The sequence below is a fragment of the Crassostrea angulata genome, chromosome 1, assembly GCF_025612915.1.
Source record: "Crassostrea angulata isolate pt1a10 chromosome 1, ASM2561291v2, whole genome shotgun sequence".
NCBI classification, from domain to species: Eukaryota; Metazoa; Mollusca; class Bivalvia; order Ostreida; family Ostreidae; genus Magallana; species Magallana angulata.
The window spans coordinates 7,913,690-7,929,558 of record NC_069111.1 but is presented as its reverse complement, the minus strand read 5'-3'; the positions used below and the strand labels follow the sequence as shown (position 1 = coordinate 7,929,558).

Below are 15,869 nucleotides of genomic sequence, written 5' to 3'. Positions count from 1 at the left end.
AAAATAAAATGAGTGGGAAAAGCTTGCGTTTAAAAATTGTAGACATGTATATTTTGGTAATGTTTGATAATTTCAGTTACCTCCCTTGCCAAATGATAATTTGGAGGCTTAAAAACTTAAGAAAAAAATAAAAGCAATAAATTTTCAACAATAAATAATTCATATAAAATCAGCTTAATTGTTTATGATAGACAAAATTTTTTTTAACGTTGAAGTATATTTTTTAAAAATATTCAGTGCGGGTATATTTCGAAACCAGTGTAAACAAAGATGGCCGCCGCTAACGTCTGTGCACAGCATGCTGCCAGAGGAGATTGTTTTTCGGTGATTTGGTGAAGTTGTCTCTCAATACCATTGGAAGTTAAATCAGGTCGCCAATAATAGTAAGCATCCTGAACCTTTTATTGAAATTGAGATGAATTACTGTTACCAGACGAATTTCAACAAGTCAGCCAACAAATTATGCAGCTATGGGTACATTGATGTACACATCCATTCCTCAAAGAAAAAAGCAAGAGGTATTCACCTGATGACTACAGAGGAATGTTATTTCTTGACAAATGGGTAGTTCAAGAGGGGTCAGGTAAATAATATGCATTGAGAGAGAGAGAGAGAGAGAGAGAGAGAGAGAGAGAGAGAGAGAGAGAGAGAGAGAGAGAGAGAGCATTCTTACATTTATATTATTTAATATCAGATGTTTACTTGCACATTTAATTTGTATTAATTGCATTCACATTATCATATATAAATCTTTGTAAAAAGAAAGTACAACACTAATCATAGAGTGTTTCATGTGGTTAATATTGGGAAAATATCCTACAAATTTTTTAGATAGGATTGTGTTGAGATTTAGAGTACTCTTTTTTTCCTTTGATAGGTCATTTTAGTCTTCAATCTTCATCTCTTTAATTTTCGTAATTGAAAAATATTGCTTTGTAAAAAAATTGAAGAAAAAAAATGTTATGAAATGAAAGTTTTTATAACATACACAGCAGAAAATATGGGGTGTTTTTTTTTGTTAGCACAGCAATATTATTTAACACAGCAGCTATTGACTTTGCAATTGGTCAGAGTACATATCTGACATGTGACAAGAAATGTAAATAAAAAATTTCACACAACAGTATGATATTAGTTTTGCTGATGATAATCAGAATATGAAATGGAATCTCTGTATGTGTTCCACAATATTTATTATCAATTTTAAGATCTTAACACTTGAAGGTACCGGTACATGAATTTGTTTTATTAATATGTGTTTCTCTATTTATTTTTTTAGAGAAGTGCAAATGAAATATTCTTCTGGAAAATACTGTCCTTCTATATTTAAACTTGGATAAAACATAGAAAAAAACCTACAAGATTGCTGAAAGAAAAAAACCCATCAGGTTGCTTGGCATGATGGATCTGGATGACTTTTACAGCATCTAATATCATGGTTAAAAATGATGTTCCTGCATATGAAGCAGTGAAAGTGTGCCGAATAAGAAGGAAGATCAAGAAGGGGGTTCAGGGATTATGTGAAGCAGTAGTTTGAAAGGATATATTTAGATGGCACAGAAACTAACTAGATTTGCAAGTCATTATATAAATGGCCACATTCATTTGAATTAACCAATGTTTTCCTAAGGAGTGGTTGAATTTCCAGAAGATATCACTTGGAATTTGTTTTTCTCAATTTAATCATCTGCACATTTTTCTTCAATGAATAAAAGTTGCAAACAAGACTAAAATAAGATGCTTTGAAGTTTGTCAGATTGACCACATGAGAGAGAGAGGGATAGAGAGAGAGAGAGAGAGACAGAGAGAGAGAGAAGAGAGAGAGAGAGAAAAGTTGAATGAACTTGTCTTCATGCATCATGCACTGTATGTACATGTTATCATTTAGCATTTTAATGCTCAATAAATTGTTATCTTGCATGAGTTTATTCTCTGTTTATTTATTCCAAATTGCTACTGCACACTTTCTTAGATAACTACTTTAATTTTAATGTTAATATTATTAGTTTGATATCTTCATCTATTATGGTTGTTTGTCATACTATGAAAGTAACTTATATACTAGCCTAGTTAATTTGTATGTTAAGAGATTGAATCAATATCTTGAGTAAATAACTAAATATAATTAAGTATATTAATTAGTACAACAGTATCCACTGTTAACATGCAAATACATGTACTGACATCACTTAGCATTAGCAATATTATAAAATAACACTGTCCAAGCAAATTGTCCAAACATAGCATTGATACATGTAAATGAAATGTATTCTTTCACTCTTATGCACTGCTTATTTATTCAAATATGTACAACATGCTTGAAAGTTAGTCAGCTGAGTAATTTAGAAATACATTTTTAAAAAGAGGAAAATACAGTTTACAAGAGGCACATTGATTCTTATAAGACCATGGATTTGATTTGGGAATAGTAATTTAAAAAGGGGTTGTTTCAAAGCAAACTGTCCCTTTTATATTTTAGCTGCTCATCATACATGGATTATAAAATGGATTAGTATGGGGAATTAAAAAATGGGGGTGGGTTGTGATGTCTGACATTTCTGCTTGATTCATTGTGGACTTAGTCTGACTAAATAATTGTTGTATACCAGTCTGTTTATGTTAATTTTTACCCAAAAGTTAAACACCTGCCTAGAATTTCCAAAAGCTATGTACCCGACTGAAAGTAGAGGTCACATTTCTTAGTTCTCATTCCAAAACAGTTGTATGCATTCATTTTGAAACTTTGGATTGAACAAGTTGCTAATGGCACTAATATAGAGATAATAACGAATTCAAATGTTACTACTAAGAAGAAATGATTTGATATATTTATGTGTATTTGTACATTATGGAATTGTTATAATTGTTTTGTTTAAAAAAACAACAACAAAAACCCCTCAAATTCAGTAGTACCAACGATAAATTGGATTTGACCTTTTCGCACAATTTGATAAAAAAAAAACTTCTTTATTATTATCCCACCAAGTTTATTACCAGTTTAAGAAGAAAATTTTAGGTAATACTTATTGAAAACACACAAATACATTGAATTTGAAAAATACATTCAGTTTAACACTGCATTAATTATTATTCCGTAATCAGTGATTAACACATTTTGAATCCTTATTCTCAAATTTATGTACTTCATGAAATACTGAAAACCCTTAAAATACATGTAATTTGAATGTATATTAGACCATCCAAATAGTGAAACGTTCAGCTAATTTTCTTCAGTTGTGAATAGTTTTAGCAGACTTAAACTCAGTTTTCAACATTTTTTTTCAAAATGACCTTTTTGCACTTAAAATTATGAAAAATGTTGGTTTTTGATGAGTGATCATTATTTCTTTCCTCATAAAGCATTTCCTATTATAAAGATATAAGCATGTATTAAATTATAGTCAATATTTGTGACATGAACTCTGTCATTTACTGTCTTTTAACAATAATAACAACACGTTATGCATGGAAAAACGTCATTTTCAGTGTTAAAAATAGGTAATTTTGTGCAACTGCTTCTATGAGACCGATGCTGTTCCCACTGAATTTATTTTTGTTTCTCAAAATTTCATTTCTCAGGTTTATAAAGATGCCTCATTTTTTCCTTTCATGAAAATGTATTGGATTTTATTGAAATTTCAAATTAACATTAAAATACCAGAATTTTGGTTTACAAAATATGCATCAACTTTGATAAGGCATATATTTTTATTTGAAATATATTTATACTTTAAAAGCAGTCTAAGCTAAAGAGTTAAGTGTGTTTAATCTAAATAATATAATTTTTAAAAAGGTTTAATAGAATTTAGTAGTTTTACAACTTATCAAACTTCACAATATTTTTACAACTTCTGTGACCTTTTTGCACTAAACATGTTCCAAATTCAAAAATAGACATTTTTCTGCCTAGTTAGGCATACAATGAACTTTTTCTTTCACGTGTATTACAGTCATGTTAAAATGAAGTGATACACAAAAATTTATTGAAATCCAAGACATAGCATGTTCAAAGCCCTGCCTGAATTTTGCTTGGACAGCCTCTTAACATCCCGGGATGTTAGAATTTTATACAAAATGGAGTCGCTTCCCATTAAAATAAGTATCGGCTAGACAGTCTTGTATGTCGCTTCTGTGTTATATTTTAGTGTACATCGTTTACTTTAATGAAGTATAGCTCACATCTCAACAAATCGTAAAATGTGTTCTATATATTTCAAGTTTTACAAAAAGGGGGGTTGTCATGGACGCCTAGGTAATACATTCGAGGTGTTTTTCCGAGCTTGCCGGAAAGGCCCGAGAAGTTGCGATTGCTCGAATGTATTAACATTACCGGATGTTAGAATTTTATACAAAATGGAGTCGCTTCCCATTAAAATAAGTATCGGCTATACAGCCTTATAAGTCGCTTCTGTGTTATATTTTAGGGTATTTCATTTACTTTAATGAAGTCTAGCTTACATCTCAACAGATCGTAAAATGCGTTTTGTTTATATCAAGTTTTATAAAAAGGGGGGTTGTCATGGACGCCTAGGAAATACATTCGAGGTGTTTTTCCGAGCCTGCCGGAAAGGCCCGAGAAGTTGCGATTGCATAATATCGTTCAAGTTGTATCTTTCTTTTTTTAATGTTAAGAAAACGAGAAATTCGCCTCTCCTAAATTTCAAATGTTGAAAGTGTGTTGATACATGTAACAATTTCATCATTCTGATAAAAGTAGTTTTATTTATAAGAAAAAATGTTCAAAATTTCTGAACATCCTTGATTTTGGTTTGGAAGGTCTTCAGTTCGTAACAATATTATGTTTTAGCACTTCAATTCAAAGTTCTTGACTAAACATGACTTTTTATGTACCTTGATGAAATCTTACACTTTAAAAGTCTTTTATTAATGTCAAACCTTAAGGGATTTTTCAAACATTATAAGGTAGTTCACTCCGACTTATATTTCAATTATTTCATACCAGATAACAAGTACCATTCTTCCAAGGTGAGGGGCATTTCTCCATGGCCTTTTCCTAGCTCGTAAAATAAATTACACGTATTTTTCACTCCTTCGAAACCTATACTTTATACATACATGTACGTAGATCAGCATCCCAGATAAATCTGGATTTCTGATAATGGACACATATATCTAAAACCCCTGTCACACTGGAGATGCCAAAAGATCGTCAAATGGATTTTATCTCAATTTATGTTTTATAAAAAGGGATTTGGACGCCTATTTATTACATTCGAAATGTTCTTCCGAGCTCTGTCGTAAAGTCCCAGGAAGGTGCAATTGAACCATGACAGCGCCATAACGTTTCCAACAGAGCCACTAGAGCTCATAATCGCAGTAAAGTCGCAGTAATGAGTCGATTGTGCTTATACCGATTTTATGATGTCACTGTGTCTCTATTGCTCTCTCACTTTACAGCGTTAGAACGTTTTTCATTTTGCTACGTTCACACAGCGATCCCAAAGAGCTATTGCTTCGATCATCGCTATCCTTTGACGTTTTTTCTACGTTCATTAGCGTTAATACCGCGCCCCCGCTGTGTCTCAAGTGCGTTGTCAGTCTGTTCACATTAATTTGAACAATAATTGTTGTACAATATTATTCAAACTTGATGTTGATGACTACAGTATATGTAAAAAGTAGCATTTTAGAATATTCCAGATTACTGTGGTTTCATTAATATTCAAGGGTATCAATTTTCGTGGATGAAGTGAATATCACAGTTTCAAGGAGATGCTAATTCAAGGCCAATGACCATATCAATACAAAATGATAATAGAAATTGCACTTCGATGAACATTTAATTTCGTGGAACAACTAAACAACAAAATCCACGAAAATTGCTATTCAACAAATATTGATGAAACCTCAGTACATTAAAGACGCAGATGGAATTTTTGTCATTTTGATCTGATGTTACCAAATACTTGATTGTTTCCTTACAATAATATTGTACTAATGCAAATTCACACACCATTTAGTAAAGAAAACCCTGTGCACGCAGTCAGCGAGCATTTTTATTTCGCTGTGAACGTGAGGCAAAAATGTTGAGCACGTCATGAGCGCTTGGCGGATTCTGAGCGAGAGCACAGTCAATTGCCAATTAGAACTCTAGATCTGTGGAAACGCAGTTACACGTTGTTAAGCTCCGTAGAAACGCTTCGGTCGCCGCCAGGACATCATGACATATTTTCAAATTATTTCAAATAAGATTGTATATTTTTCTGATTTTTTTTCCTGCGATCCTACGGCAGTTCCAGGATTTTTTCATCGCTGTGAAAACGTTGTGAGAAAGCAACTTTTTGTGACAGGACCTTAGGAAATAATCAAGGAATGTTTGTCTTATCAATAAATATTTTTAATTTATTTGCATTTTTTTCTTAAGAGCCTGTTATTTTTGTAACATATTTTAAGAATCAAACGCTATGAATCATATTCGTGGAATTGAAATTTTATTTCACAAAAACAAAAATATCAATTTGCTGAAACGTGCACGCGTTGCGTCCTTTTGCAGGTAGAGGAAATCGGTCGATTCATACCCACATAATAATCTTTTTTGCTGATGTATACATGTAGCAGCGTAAGTTAATACAAATTCAGTTTTCTTATAAGACGCTTCTAAAACCTCATTTCAAATTGGAATACAAATGTTCATTGTAAAATATATTGGATTTTTAAAGCCGATTTCCATCTTTTTATTCCACTGGATTGGGAATTCTCCTTGAAAACGCAACAAACACTATCAAACACTTTATTTTTATTGGCAATAAAATATACTCTTCTAACGTTTCATTAATTTAGTTCTTTTTTCATTCAGTTGTATCAAAGCTGATACATACGTTTAATTTTCGATTACATGCCGGTACCTCTTGCAGAATTCTTCAACAATGAACATGTGGAAATTTAATCACCGTTACCGTTTATAATTCCATAGTGACCATATAGGGAAGATGTGTTTATTTGTGTGAATAAATATGATGTTTTAGTTAAGTCTTCTCATTTTCAAATATGTTTTCGACGTCATGTCTTTGAAATGATATTATTTTCCTGATTCAAACTTTCACTAATCAGCTACTGGTGTCCCCTGGTATTTCTTGCAGACAGTGGTTCGCAACCACGATTGAAATAATTATCTATATAAACGTGATAATCTTTTCAAATTTATTTTTTTTTGTGAGCGAAAGGATGATTATTCATGTTTATCCCCTCCCCATACGTGTATTTTGTAGGGGGGGGGGGGTGTTGGGGGGTGTTAACTCAATCCATAAATACATTCATGTACATAATTTAAAAATCGGGTTGTTTATTTCACCAGCTTGTTTGTTTGTTTGTTTTTTAACTGAAACTTTAACGTGTTTTGATAATTCAAACTTTATTTCGAAATTAAAAAAGAACACCAAAGCAACATAGAAGCTTGTTTGTTTATACGATATAGTACAGCAAAGCTTAGTAAGTTGTAAAAGTCATTTATTGAAAAATTATGCAAAATAAAGAAACATTATCAACTACATTGAATATGGCGGAATGACTCACACACAGTTGACAAGAAAAATTGATACTGGAATGTATTTATCTAAACTTGAGCATTTTATCTATGTTTCATAATTGTATTTAAAACGATTTGTTATTTAAACATGATCGATTCACTCGTGCAAACCCACCACCTAAATGTACTAAAAACGACATCGGGAGAAAAAAAACAATGTTTTCAATTTGATAAACTTAAATTGTGATGCGATTTATAGAAAGTGACATTTGAGAGAATTGCGCTTTCATGGTTCAGTAATAGCTGGACACGCATAAAATAATAACTAAAGATTGGGCATGGTTACATGGTAGAGTGGACATCTTATGTACGGTTTCTGAACAAACAAAACACAGAGACAAAATGTTTTTTCTCTATTTCGTTCCCTCTAATTCCCTGTACATGTACTAGATAGCGTCGGCGTAGATAAACAGGCTTTAATACAAATAAATACAAATATTTTTTTTTCCTTTTAACCTTTAATTATTGCTTTATGTTACAACTAACTGACAAAAGATAGATGAAAACCATAGGTCAGAAGCAAACTGAGGGTGGATGACAAGACTAGACCGAAATTTTGACAAGCACAAAGAAATACATGTAAGAAGAAAAACACATGTTCGCCTATCCTCAAAATCAAAACCGTTGTGAGGTGGGGGGGGAGGCGTTGATTCATTCATTCTAGCGCCCCCTTCCCGTTTCAGACGCCTATGGAAACAAACTTTCATAGACACGCCACTCTTCTACAATATACAGTGTATCTATCTCTGTATGGGGGGTAATCGTGTTCAAAAATCCAGACATGTAAACTTGTAAATCCGAATATGCAATCGTGTTGATGTGTGAGCCTGAGCATGAATATGTGTAATTCTGATCGTGTAACCTATAAAACTCGGGCATAAACACGTGTAAGATTTGACTCAGTTCCTTCGCATGATGCACATTTTGCAACTTTATTGTTTACATTAGTTAATTAAACCTTCAACTTTGCACACTTTCAATCCGTAGTTTCTGCGTTTGTAACTTCAGGTTCGGCAATAGCACATCTGACATGATACAAATTGACAAATGTAAAGTCTACAAGTTTGTCGAATTTTGACATGACCTTATATGGCAACTGCCTTGCTGCGGGAAAAGGCATGCCGTAACCGCCGGACCGGAATGAACGAAAAATAAACATAATATTCAGCTAAACTGTTGCAATAAGCTTTTAATGAACGACACATTTTCTATCGAAAACACCGGTATTATTTGTAGAAAAAAAATTGAGGTATGATTGAAACTGGACCAAACAGGAAGAGGTTCATGTAGAAAAAAAATCGTTGCCGTTGTGACGAATGCGCTAATTTCCGTAATATAATTCTCATGGAATTATAAAGGGAAATGCCTAATATCTTACATCTCTAAAAAAATATTGACAAGTAATTTAAACTGGAATATAAGTAAATGCGTACTCTTTTTCTAGAAATGAGACGGATCAAGAAATTTCCTAAGGGGGTAAATATATTTTGAGCGGCATGGAGTTCGAAGACCGCCGTGAGGTCCCATGTAGCTCCATTGCTTCTGAATTCTAAGAATTTTGAGAGTGAATTTTTAACCGGGTTTCCGATTATTGAAATAGTAAAAATTGGAGATGGGCGAGTGGCTGTCAAAAAATACCCTTATTGTACCGATAACTCCTCGAACAGTTTTCAAGATAGGAAGTTGTTCTTTTGCAGATCATTTATACGTATATATCAGAAGTATGCAAATTTCTAGGATTTTGATTTTTGATAATTTATAAAAATATCAGCTGTTGAACTTAGTCATTTTTGGGCCAAAACATTGCATATAGAGTACCCCATTTTTACTCTTGTTATTTTTCTGAATTAGTTAGAATAAACGACCTGCAAGGATTTGGTAATTTTTCGCGGAAAAAGGACTAAGTGCGGTTTTATGCAATTTTTGCCCCCCAAATTCAAAGTTTTAGAAAGAGCTTTAAAATAAGGTGAAAGATAGTTAAGAGGCTGTCCAAGCAAAATTCAGGCAGGGCTTTGAACATGCTATGTCTTGGATTTCAATAAATTTTTGTGTATCACTTCATTTTAACATGACTGTAATACACGTGAAAGAAAAAGTTCATTGTATGCCTAACTAGGCAGAAAAATGTCTATTTTTGAATTTGGAACATGTTTAGTGCAAAAAGGTCACAGAAGTTGTAAAAATATTGTGAAGTTTGATAAGTTGTAAAACTACTAAATTCTATTAAACCTTTTTAAAAATTATATTATTTAGATTAAACACACTTAACTCTTTAGCTTAGACTGCTTTTAAAGTATAAATATATTTCAAATAAAAATATATGCCTTATCAAAGTTGATGCATATTTTGTAAACCAAAATTCTGGTATTTTAATGTTAATTTGAAATTTCAATAAAATCCAATACATTTTCATGAAAGGAAAAAATGAGGCATCTTTATAAACCTGAGAAATGAAATTTTGAGAAACAAAAATAAATTCAGTGGGAACAGCATCGGTCTCATAGAAGCAGTTGCACAAAATTACCTATTTTTAACACTGAAAATGACGTTTTTCCATGCATAACGTGTTGTTATTATTGTTAAAAGACAGTAAATGACAGAGTTCATGTCACAAATATTGACTATAATTTAATACATGCTTATATCTTTATAATAGGAAATGCTTTATGAGGAAAGAAATAATGATCACTCATCAAAAACCAACATTTTTCATAATTTTAAGTGCAAAAAGGTCATTTTGAAAAAAAATGTTGAAAACTGAGTTTAAGTCTGCTAAAACTATTCACAACTGAAGAAAATTAGCTGAACGTTTCACTATTTGGATGGTCTAATATACATTCAAATTACATGTATTTTAAGGGTTTTCAGTATTTCATGAAGTACATAAATTTGAGAATAAGGATTCAAAATGTGTTAATCACTGATTACGGAATAATAATTAATGCAGTGTTAAACTGAATGTATTTTTCAAATTCAATGTATTTGTGTGTTTTCAATAAGTATTACCTAAAATTTTCTTCTTAAACTGGTAATAAACTTGGTGGGATAATAATAAAGAAGTTTTTTTTTTATCAAATTGTGCGAAAAGGTCAAATCCAATTTATCGTTGGTACTACTGAATTTGAGGGGTTTTTGTTGTTGTTTTTTTAAACAAAACAATTATAACAATTCCATAATGTACAAATACACATAAATATATCAAATCATTTCTTCTTAGTAGTAACATTTGAATTCGTTATTATCTCTATATTAGTGCCATTAGCAACTTGTTCAATCCAAAGTTTCAAAATGAATGCATACAACTGTTTTGGAATGAGAACTAAGAAATGTGACCTCTACTTTCAGTCGGGTACATAGCTTTTGGAAATTCTAGGCAGGTGTTTAACTTTTGGGTAAAAATTAACATAAACAGACTGGTATACAACAATTATTTAGTCAGACTAAGTCCACAATGAATCAAGCAGAAATGTCAGACATCACAACCCACCCCCATTTTTTAATTCCCCATACTAATCCATTTTATAATCCATGTATGATGAGCAGCTAAAATATAAAAGGGACAGTTTGCTTTGAAACAACCCCTTTTTAAATTACTATTCCCAAATCAAATCCATGGTCTTATAAGAATCAATGTGCCTCTTGTAAACTGTATTTTCCTCTTTTTAAAAATGTATTTCTAAATTACTCAGCTGACTAACTTTCAAGCATGTTGTACATATTTGAATAAATAAGCAGTGCATAAGAGTGAAAGAATACATTTCATTTACATGTATCAATGCTATGTTTGGACAATTTGCTTGGACAGTGTTATTTTATAATATTGCTAATGCTAAGTGATGTCAGTACATGTATTTGCATGTTAACAGTGGATACTGTTGTACTAATTAATATACTTAATTATATTTAGTTATTTACTCAAGATATTGATTCAATCTCTTAACATACAAATTAACTAGGCTAGTATATAAGTTACTTTCATAGTATGACAAACAACCATAATAGATGAAGATATCAAACTAATAATATTAACATTAAAATTAAAGTAGTTATCTAAGAAAGTGTGCAGTAGCAATTTGGAATAAATAAACAGAGAATAAACTCATGCAAGATAACAATTTATTGAGCATTAAAATGCTAAATGATAACATGTACATACAGTGCATGATGCATGAAGACAAGTTCATTCAACTTTTCTCTCTCTCTCTCTTCTCTCTCTCTCTGTCTCTCTCTCTCTCTCTCTCTATCCCTCTCTCTCTCATGTGGTCAATCTGACAAACTTCAAAGCATCTTATTTTAGTCTTGTTTGCAACTTTTATTCATTGAAGAAAAATGTGCAGATGATTAAATTGAGAAAAACAAATTCCAAGTGATATCTTCTGGAAATTCAACCACTCCTTAGGAAAACATTGGTTAATTCAAATGAATGTGGCCATTTATATAATGACTTGCAAATCTAGTTAGTTTCTGTGCCATCTAAATATATCCTTTCAAACTACTGCTTCACATAATCCCTGAACCCCCTTCTTGATCTTCCTTCTTATTCGGCACACTTTCACTGCTTCATATGCAGGAACATCATTTTTAACCATGATATTAGATGCTGTAAAAGTCATCCAGATCCATCATGCCAAGCAACCTGATGGGTTTTTTTCTTTCAGCAATCTTGTAGGTTTTTTTCTATGTTTTATCCAAGTTTAAATATAGAAGGACAGTATTTTCCAGAAGAATATTTCATTTGCACTTCTCTAAAAAAATAAATAGAGAAACACATATTAATAAAACAAATTCATGTACCGGTACCTTCAAGTGTTAAGATCTTAAAATTGATAATAAATATTGTGGAACACATACAGAGATTCCATTTCATATTCTGATTATCATCAGCAAAACTAATATCATACTGTTGTGTGAAATTTTTTATTTACATTTCTTGTCACATGTCAGATATGTACTCTGACCAATTGCAAAGTCAATAGCTGCTGTGTTAAATAATATTGCTGTGCTAACAAAAAAAACCACCCCATATTTTCTGCTGTGTATGTTATAAAAACTTTCATTTCATAACATTTTTTTTCTTCAATTTTTTTACAAAGCAATATTTTTCAATTACGAAAATTAAAGAGATGAAGATTGAAGACTAAAATGACCTATCAAAGGAAAAAAAGAGTACTCTAAATCTCAACACAATCCTATCTAAAAAATTTGTAGGATATTTTCCCAATATTAACCACATGAAACACTCTATGATTAGTGTTGTACTTTCTTTTTACAAAGATTTATATATGATAATGTGAATGCAATTAATACAAATTAAATGTGCAAGTAAACATCTGATATTAAATAATATAAATGTAAGAATGCTCTCTCTCTCTCTCTCTCTCTCTCTCTCTCTCTCTCTCTCAATGCATATTATTTACCTGACCCCTCTTGAACTACCCATTTGTCAAGAAATAACATTCCTCTGTAGTCATCAGGTGAATACCTCTTGCTTTTTTCTTTGAGGAATGGATGTGTACATCAATGTACCCATAGCTGCATAATTTGTTGGCTGACTTGTTGAAATTCGTCTGGTAACAGTAATTCATCTCAATTTCAATAAAAGGTTCAGGATGCTTACTATTATTGGCGACCTGATTTAACTTCCAATGGTATTGAGAGACAACTTCACCAAATCACCGAAAAACAATCTCCTCTGGCAGCATGCTGTGCACAGACGTTAGCGGCGGCCATCTTTGTTTACACTGGTTTCGAAATATACCCGCACTGAATATTTTTTAAAAATATACTTCAACGTTAAAAAAAATTTTGTCTATCATAAACAATTAAGCTGATTTTATATGAATTATTTATTGTTGAAAATTTATTGCTTTTATTTTTTTCTTAAGTTTTTAAGCCTCCAAATTATCATTTGGCAAGGGAGGTAACTGAAATTATCAAACATTACCAAAATATACATGTCTACAATTTTTAAACGCAAGCTTTTCCCACTCATTTTATTTTATCAATAAAAAGTCAAAATATTTTTCTCATTTATAAAAAATACAAACCCTCACCAATAACAATGTATTGGATTTTAAAGCTCACAGTTTGGTACATGGTTTCAATGATTTATATAAGAGAATGAAATATATATCTTCCCGTCCGAATAACCACTTAAATTATTTTTTCAAGCAAATCATCATTATTGTGGGTTAAAAGAGAATACAAAGAAACTATTTCAGAGGGAAAACAAAAAAATCGTGAAAATCGATGTGCGACGTTTTCTTATATATTCGCCTGATGTTTGCTTGGACAGCCTCTTAAAATCATATTGGAAATAAAGGTGTAAAAGGTTATCATCATAGTGACGTCATAATGTAGAAATGACGTCATGAATATTGCATTATTTTGATAAATTGATGTATTGTAGCAAAATATGGGTGTTTTCCGATGGTTTTTCGACTGGGAAACATCGAGCGCAGGCTTGCTCAAGTACCATTTTTTAGTATAATATGTATAACTATCTGAAGAAAAACATATGTTAAAATCGCACTTGAGCAGACCTGCGCTCTATACTTCCGAATGCAAAATATATGGCAAAAATGAGAATATCTTTATTTGTTTGCAAATTTGCGGGAATTATGTCATTTATGTGACGTCATAGATAAACAGCGAGTGGGCAATGATGACTAAAATCAAGATTAATGTTATAGGCATCCTCTTTACAATGATTTGTGAAGATTTCATTTTCATACGATACTATTTAAAAATTGGTTGAAATCGGGGGCAGATATTTGACCATACCGCACATAGTCCTTTATGTTACTTTACATGACTGTATTTATACTTTTTGTTGTTGTGTAAGTGAAAGACAAATAATAACACAATCTTCAATAATAATAAAAAAAAACTAGCGCATATTTTTTGTGCGCCGTAAATTGAAGTTTTACTACGGGAGGCACTGTAGCTCAAAGATCGTTCATCTGTATTTTTAGACAGGGAGCTACAGACCTGCAGGTAGTTCACAAGTGGCTGTAAAGCTGTATTATACTAACTCTCCAGAAAATTTTTATCAGCCAACTTCACAAAGTGAGTCTGTATTGAACCGACATTCAGGACGTAATACTCAATCCCGTAATAATTGCTTAAAATGATTTTAAAAAATGTCAATTTTTACCTGCATGATAGGCTTTTTTCCCTATATATTGCCGACAATGCAAAGAAATATTTCTTAAAATAATTTATACACATTTTAATTTCACGACAGTTAACCTTATCTTTGGAATTTTTATTCATTTTTTTAAAGAGGGCGTCGCTTCTTATGTCTCATATAACGGGGTAATCACAACCTCAAAACCAATGTCTTTAAATAGTTTTTCTTATCGATAACTTTGCAACTCAGCTGACGGACCCCGTGTAATTTTTCGCGTGGGGGGGGGGGGGGGTCTTGTCACAACTTTTTGGTAGCGATAAGGATGCATTTGGAGATATTTTCTTAATTCAGCCGAGGCCTATACTTTAACAATTTGTTGCATGTACTCTAATAACAGTGGCGTCGGAAGCAAATTGAAGGGGGGGGGGGTAAACTAATCATGAAAAATATTGACAAGAATTCCCATAATCATGAAAATTCTAATCCGTGGGGGAGGGTATACCAATAAATCCAATCTTACCTGCCCAATCCCCCCCTCAAATCATGAAATTCCTAATCCGTCGTGGTGGTGGTGGTGATGGGGTGTGCTAGTATACCTACTATGACTCTAATTTTCAATATCACTATTAATATTTCATTCTCTTTAAGGTCTTTTAAGGAACAATTTTGTTTGTTGCGAGGAAAAAGTAGGGGGGTTGAATCCTCCCTGTTGCTATGTTCCTAATGGTTAGGTCTAACTTGGCAAAAAAGTGGGGGGGGGGGGGCTAAGTCCCGACCCCTAGCCCCCCCCCCCCCCCCCCTCCCGGTTCAGACGCCTATGAATAAAAATGCGTATATATCTTTATACATGTGTATTCAAACAAAGTCATTAATTAAATGTAATTTTTTTCAGTTCTAAGAGGATATCTGAAGCCGATCGAATTCTTTACTCGCATCTTTTATACATTCTCTTGATAAAATGTACACCAATCTCATTATTTAATTTTCCGAAAAATGATATTCTATGAAATGTTATCCAGAGATAATATGATTATATGCTTACCTAATATTTTTTTTATTTATTCCGTCCCTATTCCGGCGATTACGGCATGCCTTTACCTGCAGCTAGCCTTTTTCTATCAGTGACGTCACTGTTTCCATATAAGGTCATGTCAAAATTCGACAAACTTGTAGACTTTACATTTGTCAATT

The 15,869-nt window shown here is 32.2% G+C and overlaps 2 long non-coding RNA genes across 2 annotated transcripts; one reads left to right on the top strand and one right to left on the bottom strand.

Annotated features, from left to right (window-relative positions):
* Positions 1-280: 280 nt before the first annotated feature.
* Positions 281-1,926, top strand: LOC128174837 (uncharacterized). Its single transcript, XR_008242587.1, has 2 exons — positions 281-583; positions 1,280-1,926. It is a non-coding gene; the product is annotated as an uncharacterized LOC128174837 (long non-coding RNA).
* A 9,716-nt stretch (positions 1,927-11,642) lies between these two features.
* LOC128174844 (uncharacterized) lies at positions 11,643-13,262 on the bottom strand. The gene is made up of 2 exons (XR_008242588.1): positions 12,964-13,262; positions 11,643-12,291 (listed from the first exon to the last, which is right to left on the bottom strand). It is a non-coding gene; the product is annotated as an uncharacterized LOC128174844 (long non-coding RNA).
* Between the last annotated feature and the right edge of the window lie 2,607 nt (positions 13,263-15,869).